Consider the following 11,152-nt stretch of genomic DNA (forward strand, 5'->3'; position numbering starts at 1 on the left):
CACACAGCTCAGATTAGGGTCCCTCCCAGTCCGCCCTGCCCCCAGCCCCAGCCTGCAAGAGACCCAGAGAAGGGGCTGGAGCCGCCTACACCCAGATCCTCCCCCACAGACACGGCAGATCATCCGCCTGTGTTCTCTTTGGTCTCCGGGTGTGTGGCTATTTGTTACACAGGACTAGATGACCATTGTTCCCCAAGTACAGCCCATGGCCCATGGCTCCTCCCTTCTCTCTCTCTCTCTCTCTCTCTCTCTCCCTTCCTCCCTCCCTCCCTCCCTCATCATCTGGGCCCACTGTGGTCTGTGGGGTTCTCACTGGCTGTGTTTCAAAGTTCGGTAGATCTTCAGGCTGTTTGTTCTCCCTACTCTGTCTCCTTCTGGAAGCTCCCCTGAAAGTGACCATAGCCACACGTCTCCAGGGTTGGACAGACGGCAGGTGGCTGCTCGTGAGGTGCATCGGCCAGGAATCAAACCCAGGTCTGCAGTGCGGAAGGTGAGGAGCCTTACCACAGATAGAGAACCAGTCACACACACGCAAACAGTGGGGTACCCGCCCCCACAATCGATTGGGTCTAAGGGGGTACTTGAGTTATTGAGGGGTGAAGTTAAAGAGACATCAGACAAGATAAAATATGCAAGTGCTCAGCTCCAGGACCATCATGACTTCAGGAGCCAGGTCAGCACGGAGAGCGAATATATTTCCAACTCTACGTACAGGGAACCACATACCTAACAAAGTGGGCTGTACCCTAACCCTGAAGGCCCCTGAGTTCACTGGGGGAGTAACCTAACACCAGTGCCCCTGGGGCAGGTCAGGGGAAGTGGCTGTCCTCAGAGCCTGGAACGTGCTAGCACACGTCTGCTCCTCTAGTTCAAGCTTCCTGCTAGATAGCAATCAGCCAGGTGCTTGTAAGAGGCAACTTTAAGGCAGCACTGTTATGGGAGGATACGGTGGGGAACAATATTAATGATGAGAATGTGATTGGGACTCAGCTCCAACTCACAAGGGTGAAGGCCTCCCTCCAGCCCAGAAACCCAGCCCGCAGGCTTCTTCATGTATGACAATACAGGACTCGTCCATAGACGCGCTCTCCCCTTTCTCTGCTCCCCACAAAAACCAACCCAAACTCACTGCCATCAAGTTAAGTCCAACCAACGGCGACCTGACAGGACAGAGTGGAACTGCTTCTGTGGGTTTCCAAGGCCGTCAATGAGAGCCTCCTCTTTCTCCCAAAGAGTTGCTGGTGGTTTCAAACTGCTGACCTTGTGACTACCAGCCCAACACTTAACCACAGGACCACCAGGGCAGCCCCTATGTAACCAGTAGACTGCTATTTTCCCAGTGCCGTGTGCGTGTTTGGCACACTGGAGACTGAGCATGAATTGCATGAATCGATAAATGAGATTGAGTTCTGTCGCTTACACCTGGGACAGTTCCTGGAGGAAATGCGGAAGCTATTGATCCTAGCAAGAGCTGCTATGTGAACAAGCGCCGTGCCCTACAGCAAGCACCCTTTACGAACACAGCTTGTGACGACAACTTTATTGTGAGTCGACACAATTTCCCCCGACAAACACGGAAAGCAAGCTGTTCTATGGGCACAATGGCCCCCAGCTTGACTTCGCTTTCTTTCTGGTGTTAAATACAACATATTTGCCTTGAGCCCTTTGAAGCAAAGTCACCCTGGTTGCATGCGGAGTTGGGCATTGCACTGCTCACAGCACCGTCAGTGGTTTGAAACCATCAGCTGCTCCTTGGGATCAGAATAGTCTTCTGACTCCTGTAGGGGTTATGGTCTCAGAAACCCACCGGGTTCGCCCTTGTCTTGTGGAGTCTGGATGAGTCCGAATTGATTCAATGGCAGTGTGTTTGAGCAGAGGGCCTGGCCAGCTCAATTTCAGAATGATGAGATTGTGATTATGCAAACCCCATGATTATAAGATTATGACTATCTGGACCAAAAACTGCCATCAAATCCACTCTGACTCGTAGAGACCTGATGTAAGGTTTCCCAGAGCAGACTCATCTTTCTCCCTTGGAGTGGCTAGTGGGTTTGAACCGACAACCATGTAGTTAGCAGCCCAACATCTAACCTGTGGGATATAACAAAGACTCTTCCCCAGCTTTGTCTCCCTCAAAGATATGCAAAACCTTAGAGGCTGTTTGCCAGCACAGGGTGGGAGGTCAGATGGTAGAGATGTTCTCCCTGAAGGCATTCAGCCATCAGACTGCTGTCTGGTCCACTGTAGGTGGGGCTCACAGCCTACTGATAAGGACAGTGATGGTTTCCATGGAGAGCCAGAGAACAGGCCACACCTGCTCAGTGCCATCCAAAGTCAGGCTGCCTTCCTGAATCTAGGATCCGCCCATCTTGTCACATGTGTACCCCCAATCCCTCCCCTTCCTATTGTGTGTATACCCCTAGATCACCTCCCTCTCATGACTGTATTACCTGTAGTACAACCCCTTCCTGTGACATGTCTTTACCTGTAATCAGGGGGCTTCCACATCTCCCAAAAATATATAAACCTTGGTAAGAAATAAATCTCTCTCTCTCCTGCCCTCTCTGCCCGCGCTGTGCGCGGACCTGGCTGTTGAGGTCATGGCCGTCCAGGAGGTGAGCGTGCTACCATGAGATGTGTCTGACGTCTTTATGTTACTCTCGCTCCCATCTCTCTGTGACTTTACTATCATCTTTATAGATCTCAACCGTACAATTGCACTTACCGAACCCGTGATTAGCTGTGGGGGGCTGGCTTCCCCACACTAACCTACAAAGCCACCAGGGCTCCTGAGAAGAGACACAGCTCCAACCTCAAACCAAACCGAGTCATAACGACTCTGTATAGAACTGCCCTGTGGGTGTCTGAGCCCGTTAATCTATATGGGAGTAGAAAATAGAAAGCCTTATCCTCCTGCCTCGGAGTGCCTGGTGGTTTCGAACTATTGACCCTACGGCTAGCAGCCCAACACATAACCCACTCTGCCACCAGGGTTCCTGATTTGAGTGGAAGGGAAGGCAATTAACAACAAGGGGGTGATCCACACCATGCCACGGAGGGCAGGGGGGCCAGGGAGAGGCGCACACAAGTTGCAGACCAAAAAGGTCAACACAGCTACACTGCCAACCCTGCAACTTCCCTAATAACAGCATCGATGGGAGAAGCACGGCCCAAGGGTTTCTGAGAGGCAAGGACGCGAGACTTTGTCTCACGTGCTTGGGACATGTTATGAGGAGAGCCCAGGCCTTGGAGAGGGACACCCTGTGTGGTAAGTAGAGGGTCAGTGAGATAGAGGAGGTCTCTCGGCGAGATGGATGGACACCGGGGCTGCAACGATGGGCTCAAGCACAGGATCGCTTGTAGGGGTAGCGCAGCGTTTCGTTCGGTTGCGCATGGGGTCACTAGGGTCGGAACCAACTTGATGGCACCTCGCAACAACAGAAAGGAACCCTGGTGACATAGTGGGTCATGAGTTGGGCTGCTAACTGCAAGGTCAGAGTTCAAACCCACTAGCCACTCCCCGGGAGAAAGATGAGACTATTCCCTCGTGGTTTACAGCCTCGGATGCTCCAGGGAGCGTTCCACGCGGTCCAACAGGACCATGATGGGTCAGCATTGACCTGGTGGCAGTTGGTGTTTGGGGTTGGTTTGAGTGGATATTGGACCGATGGGTGGTCTTAGACTGAGGACTCTAGACACAGGTGCAACACAGGAGATTACTACAAATACACTTGTACACACTGTCAATGTATCCATGTAGAGAAAAGGGGTGGGGGGTGGGGAGATGTTATAAAAACGTCTTATCCATAGCCAAGCACCCTGAGGGAATGTGTCCCTGGGATCAGGCCTAGGACTGTATTCTTGGGGGGCAGCTAAGGCATGCTTTACAATGGCAATGTTCCACATTCTACTACAGGTCGCGGAGCCAGCCTGGGGTCTTACCCCTGGCATTTCCACTGCCATTAGAATAACAAAATGTGATTGGAATCCAAGTTCTGGTGCCCTTCTGCGGAGGTACTGGCGGCCAGGGGTGGTAGGAGCTGCTGGGTGTCAGGACAATACTGTGGCAGTAGAGGAGAGTTGCTGGGCTTCCCCACCCCTTTCTGCACACTCAGGAAGTTTGCATTCGACAACCACTTAGGTCAGCGTTTCCCAGAGTGGGTGGGGGTAGAAGGGTGCGCTGACATGATCCACTCCCCCACTCGCTGCCATTGAGTCATTTCTGACCCATCGTGGCTGCAGAACAGGCTGGAACTGCCTGTGGCATTCCCAGACTGCACCTCCACAGGGGTAGAAGGTCTAGGTGATCCCAGGGGCTGCAGAGGCAGACGGCTGCACTGGATCCTGGGCATGAGCTGTGTATGCTACAGAGGTTTGCACTGGGGGCACCAAGTCTTTATAGGCAAATAGGTTTAGGAAGCTATGAGCTAAGTCATGGGGGCAAACAGGCGAGGTCATTCAGATCCAGGCCGCTGGCAGAGGCTTCTCTGGGAGCCCCTCACCGCTGCTAAGACCCTGAAGAGGAGGAAAAGATGGGGACTTACAGACCTGGCTCACACGTGGGTGCCAATAACCCCAGACCAACAAGTCTCCGGCCTCCCTGCCAGCCTAGAGCCTCTGACTGCTGCTCTAACCGCCCCCACCCGCTATGGCTGCCAGAGCCCTGGCCATCAGTGGGCACACTTCTGCTTCCAACCCCACCTCCTCTGGGGGTCTTGCACCCCTCACCATCTCCTGTGGAGAGATGCTGCCCTCTCGGCTGCCCAGGTGCCTTTCCTGGGGAGAGGGGATGAGGCTTGGGAGTTATCACCAGACCTAGCCACACAGCTGGACAGTGGCTACGTCTAGGTACCAACCAGCCTCCTGGTCCCCGCTGAGACTTGGGAGTGGCCCTGCCGCCCTGGCCCGGGGTCTCCATGCCCCACATGGTGACCATTGGGCTGGAGCAGCTGTTGGGCGCCTGGTCACTGGCACCCCCAGACCCAAGAGCCCCACGAGCGCTGCCACTAGGCTTGTGCTCCTCAGTGGATGTGATGCTACAGTGACGGACAGTGAGGCTATATGAACACTGGTCCGAGCTTGACCAGGCTCCTGAAGTCTGTATGTGGGGTCCAGGGTGCCATTGGTCCGCATGGAGGGAGCAGGGGGGCCTAAAGTGGACTTAGGGGGACCGGAGTGCCAGAGGTGCCTGGGGGCAGATGCCAGAACTCTCCGTGCTAGGACTGGCGTGCCAAAGGCAGACGTGGCAGACCGCGGAGCCCAGAAGTCTCCCGTGGGAGGGCTCAAACAAACACACTGCCTTTGAGTCAATACTGACTCATAGCGACCCGCTAGATCAGCGATTCTCAACCTGTAGGTTGCGACCCCTTTGGGGGTCACCGAAGACCATCAGAAAATATAAATATTTCACAATATATAATTACATATTCTTTTGTGGTTAATCACTATACTTTGATTATGTTTAATTATGATCAATTTGTAACAATGAAAATACATCCTGCATATCAGATATTTACATTACAATGCCTAACAGTAGCAAAATTATAGTTATGAAGTAGCACCGAAAATAATGTTATGGTTGGGGGTCACCACACCATGAGGAACTGTATGAAAGGGTGGCGGCATGAGGAAGGTGGAGAACCGCTTTGCTAGAACATGGTAGACCTGCCCTGTGGGTTTCCGAAATTATAACCCAACAGGAGCAGAAAGCTGCCTCTTTCTCCCTTGGCGCCACTGGTGGCTTCAGACTGCTGACTTTGCAGTTAACACCCCAACGTATAAACCACCATGCCACCGTGTGTGTGTAGGAGAGGGGTGCGGCAGGGTAACAGAAGTCCCCTATGGGGGGAGGTGGGGTGTAAAGTGTGCGCAGGAGCAGGGCTATGTGTTCGTTGGGATGCACGTGTGTCGGGGTACAGGTATGTGTAGCGTGCTCCTGAGAACCAGCGTGCAAGTGGGAGTGGAGTTCGATTAAGAGGGGCATGCAAGGGGGGTGGCACACACGTGTGGGTAACGCACAGCAGCCTGGTCTCCGTCCGCACTGCCCCTTTTGCTGGCTGGCCTTTGTGCCAGGACAATGGGCCATCTCCCAGCGGCACTGGGGAGCTCCCTAGTGGGGGAGGACTGAGTGACCTCTGGTGGCTGGTAACAGCTTCTCTGGGTTCCACTTTCTAGTTCAAAAGGTGACTTTACCAAGAACATGCAGGTGCCATCTGTCCCAGGACTCTGCTAGGGAATATTTGACCTCACCCCCACTCCCATTATTGCTGTCGGTCAGAGCCTACGGCACCAAAGTTACACACACACACACACACACAGCAGGTCAGAGCCTATAGCATCAAAGTTACACACACACACACAGCAAGTCAGAGCCAGGAATATGATAGACACACACACACACACACACACACACACACACACACACAGCACTTGCTGAGTTCCGAGTAGTATATGCCAGGTGCTGTCCTAAGCGTGATACATGCATTATTTCACTTAATCCCCACGACAAAGGTTTTATCACCCTCATGCCACTGACAATTGAGAAGGTGACTAACCTGCCACATGTTCCCCAGCCAGTAAGTGTCAGCACTGGGGTTTGAGTCCAGGCAGAGTTATCCCAGAATCTACGTATGGAACAATTCACTCCAGGCCTGAGCTAAGAAATGGTACACTTTTCTAAAGCTTTACTGCTTAGATGAATTCCTAAAGAAATTAGGCCAACCTCCATCCCAGGAGAAAACCTGCCCATGCGTGATTCTGCCATGACACAACGGTTGGTACACCAGCGCAGGAGAAAATGCATTAGGAAGAATTTGTGTTTTAGCTTGATCTGCCTAGCTACCAACCACAGGGGTCTTGTTGGTAATATACCAAATTGAGCTCCTTTAAAAGAAAACCGGGGGTAGTGTCTCTCCCCAAACTCCCCGCGGAAGAGAGACGAGCTTTAATGGCTGCATTAGTGTATACAGAACGCCTCTCAGGGCTCAAGCTGTTTCGGAGAGTGAGTTCTCGTGCTTTCTGGTTAGCGTATCTTTCCCAGGGAGTTTAGTCGTGATTGGTGACAGTGACAGCCCGCCTGTGCTTTAATTACTCTTCTCATGTCCCTAATCGGACCCAGTATATAGAGTGGAGGTCATCTCTGGACTCGGGTTGGTGTCTTGAGAGGGAGCACATTCCTCTCCCTAGAATAATTACATCCTCAGAGGCCAGGCAGTGAGTGACATGTTGAAAAGTCTACAACGTCAATCAACTCGAACCTCGGTTATTTCTGCTCTTAACACATCTGTGGGAAAGCAAATCATCATACACCACGGAATATAAAATATGCTCTTTCTCTGTGTGCCTGGCTCCAAGGTACAAGGCGTACCGGTGGCCCTGGGGGTTAGTCGATGGGCCACTAACCACGAGGTGGACTGTGCCAATCCTAGAAGAAGAGATGAGACCTTCTCCTCTCGTAGAGATTTACCATCTTGGAGACCCAGTGGTTAAGGGCTCTGCTGCTGAGCCAAAGGCTGGTGGCTCAAAGATTCAGCAGCAAGATGTGGCAGTGTGCTTCCCTAAGGATGACAGCCATGGCGGTCCTGTGCTACCCTGACTGACCCAAAGGGTCGCCATGAGAAGGAAGTAACTTGGCAGCCATAGATAACAAGTGTGTTCCACCAGATTGACTAAAGAAACAAATCCAGGGACACTCATACATGTGTAAGAAAGAGCATGATGTCAAGAAGCGTCATATAACAGAAAAACATCCCAGCCCAGTCCAACTCAAGTCCATAAGGCTGATACTAGTCCATAAGTCCCTGTTCAGACTCACGCAGCCACCTGCAGTGATGCACAGGATACAGAAAGAACACAGGCCGGTGGGTGCAAAGTCTGTGGATCCAATGGCAATGGTTCCAGCAGGTCTCAAAATGGCTCGCCAGCAGGAAGGTGAAGTGGGGGTGGGGTGGGGGGTGAGGGTTGGGGGTTGCTCAGGGCCTTCCTTATGAGAAGGCCACGCCCACAAGGAGTCACCATCAGGCTGTGACCTGAGTAATAGGCTAGACTCCACCCATACCATCTTACAGATGCCATGTAGGCACAAAGAAACCTAACCACCACAACAAGGGTAGGTAGATAGATGTCATGGGCGGCAAATGCATGGTTAATGACTGGGCTACGAACCAAAAAGTGAAAGGAAATAGACTTGTTTTCATGTCTCAAATGTTTCCAGGCCAAAAACTAGAGAAAAGAGTCGGGGGGGAAAGTGCTGGGCACGGGCCTGCAGCCCCCCCAAACTCTCCGTAATGCCTCTGACTGAAGGCAAGGGGGGAAAGACTGAGAGTTAGAACTGATGGGAGCCTGGATCACTTGGAGAGAGGGGAGTGTCTCCATGTAGCGTGGCTTTTAATTCTTCCGGAAGTTAGGACAAAGATGTAAGTAAGGCAGACAGATGATCCAGTAGAAAAATGCAGCGATCTCTGCCTCCGAGGGACTGATTGTACAGGGGTGTTCGTTTGGCCCCCTGGCGAATGCTCATCTGGGTAGGGTGTGGCTGGTGTCTGATGCTGCTAAGTCTGCTTGATCCACCGCGACTCACCGTCCAGGGGAATGGAATACCCCCAACCCCACCCCACACACACTACAGAGAAACGGAAGACTTGATACGATGAAAATTATAAGCAAAAGAGACTTACACAATTGGAAGAATGACCATGTTCGTGGATAGAATCCCACTTGGTCATGTATTATTTTTTATGCTTTGTTGAATTTTGTTGGCTAGAATTCTGGTGAAAAATTTGGTGTCTATATTCATCAGGGATATTGGTTGATAATTTTCAATGCTGGTTATGTCTTTGCCTGGCTTAGATTTGCCTGGTTTAGGGTTATAGTTAATCCCAAAGAGCCTGGAGGCCAGGCTGTTTGACACCAGCGTGCCCTGAGCAGGCGATAAATTGCAGGGAACAGTTCATTACAGCCCTTTCAAAATCCTGTTGGGAGGCTGACATCCAAACCCCCAGGGAGTGCCAAGCAATGACCATCACAACCAACATGAAAGAAGAGACAATGTCCAAAAGACTACCCATTTGACCACCCAAGCTGTTTTCACTGACTCTGTCCGAGCAGGGCTCAGAGTCTGTCTGGGTGAGGGCTGACAGACAGGCAGGTGATACCACTTTGAATCCTGGGTCAGCAGAGAGCTGCTCAAACTCTCCTGTGCTGAATTTTCCCCTGACACAGACCCACCTCACCTGCTCCCCAGCGCTGACTCGATGCCCCCCCCCAAGTATGTACGAGGGGGGAGAAGTGTTAGTGTCCCCCGTGGGGTTATCTCAAGGGTAGGTGAGAAGAAAAGGTGTCAGCTTACCATTTCCTCTCTCCGCTGCTGAGGTCCGAGAAGCACCCGTGGGAGGGGCAGCGCCACAGGTGTGGACACAGGTGGACACAGAATCTGTGGTTCTGAGGCCACTCTTTGTATCCAGTCTTCCCTCGGGAACATGGAGCTGTAATCGGCAGCGGTTTCTGTTCCCCAAGGGACGTCCAGGACTTGGGCTCCCGAGTCTTGCCTGCTTTGTCCAAGTTTCTCTGCAGGGTTTCACAGAGGCTCTGACTGCAAGGCCATATTGGACCCCTCTCATTTAAAAGACATAATAACATACATATTTTTAAATTTTGCTTGTGAGTCATTGATCCATTAGTTTCTGTCAATGTGAGAAATATATATCGTTTTATTAAAGATGATTTTTTTCCATTTTGGGGATTTCAGTCCCTTGTGAAAAAAAAAAAAAGATCAGCTGTTCATAGGTGGATGTATTTATTTCTCGGTTCTCAATTCTTTTTCCTTTTTTTGGTGGGGGCGGGGGAAATCCAAAACAAATTTTATTTACATATGGATCATCATGGCATTAGTAACTCCAATACAGAATCCTTCCGTTCTGGGCTAATTAGATGTGCATGAGTCATTCACCAAGCCTATTTTATGGAAGCAGTATAAAACTACTCTTAATATTTTTCTTTCTTTCTTTCAGTTTTCTGGTATTCCTGAAGCTTGTAAAATTCCCGAACACTGTCATGCTGCTTGCTGAATGGCAGTAGAGGAGAGATGATGTGTTGAGAGGTGAGTCTCTCCCAAAAAACGACAGTATGTCCACGTTCTGTCAGAGCCCCAGCCGGGAGAGCCCTAAAGGAATGAAGACAGGTTCATGGTAGGAAAGAGTTGCCGTTCGGCACAGAGTGCAAGGCAGAGGCTAATTTAAGAAACATTGCCGGTGAGGTACCAGGCTTCTTTCCTTGTAATGTTGTGTCATCCCTGCCGAGGGCCAAAGCCAGACGTACACTGTGCGGCCATTTTCACAATCAGCCTGACAAGGAGGTTGGCATCAGATGTCCAGACTGGAGGAAATCTGAAGAACCAGCGCCAGGTGCCTTCTCACCCAGCTTCAACGCCAACCTGATCAACAAGAGTAGTGAGAAAACCCAGGTCAGGAGGACTCTCTGGGCCAAGCACATTCTCATTTAAACAGTGTCAAGAGGCTTGTTGCTGGGTCCAGATGAGGAACCTCTGCCCTCACAGAACCGCCATCCAGAGAGCAGAGAGGGCCGAGAAGATGATGAAGTCCGCCAGTCCAGGTCCTCGGCCATTCCCATGCTCCCCCGCCCCGCCCACCCCCATTAAACCCAGACCTCGGGACATGATGCACCTGAGAAAAAGACTCCGTTGTACCACACCCACAGCTGCAGTAGATGTCCCCTCAGCCCTTCAGCTCCTCTTCGCTGGTCCATTTCTGCTGTACCAGTGTCAGGCTGTTTGGACGAGTGTGGCCCGGAAGTGGAACACTTCCTCCTTTGTTCTTGTCTTCAGTAGTGCTCTGCTTATTCCTCTCCTTTTTCACATCAAGTACTCATTCGTTTTCTTTTCTCTGTAAATAACGTGGACAGAACCTGGATCAGGATTGTCCTCTGTCCAGAGATCACTTGCATTAGTATGTACATCTTCACAATGTTAAGTAATCCTATCCATGAACATGGTACACAGGACCATTTGGGTAGGTTTCTTCTGTTTTCTTGCGATCATGTTTCATAGGGCGTGTGTGTGTGTGTGTGTGTGTGTGTGTGTGTGTGTGTGTGTGTGTGTGTGTGAGAGAGAGAGAGAGAGAGAGAGAGAGAGAGAGAG

The sequence above is a fragment of the Echinops telfairi genome, unplaced genomic scaffold (assembly GCF_000313985.2).
Source record: "Echinops telfairi isolate 266 unplaced genomic scaffold, ASM31398v2 ScPeMD7_25;HRSCAF=90, whole genome shotgun sequence".
NCBI classification, from domain to species: domain Eukaryota; kingdom Metazoa; phylum Chordata; class Mammalia; order Afrosoricida; family Tenrecidae; genus Echinops; species Echinops telfairi.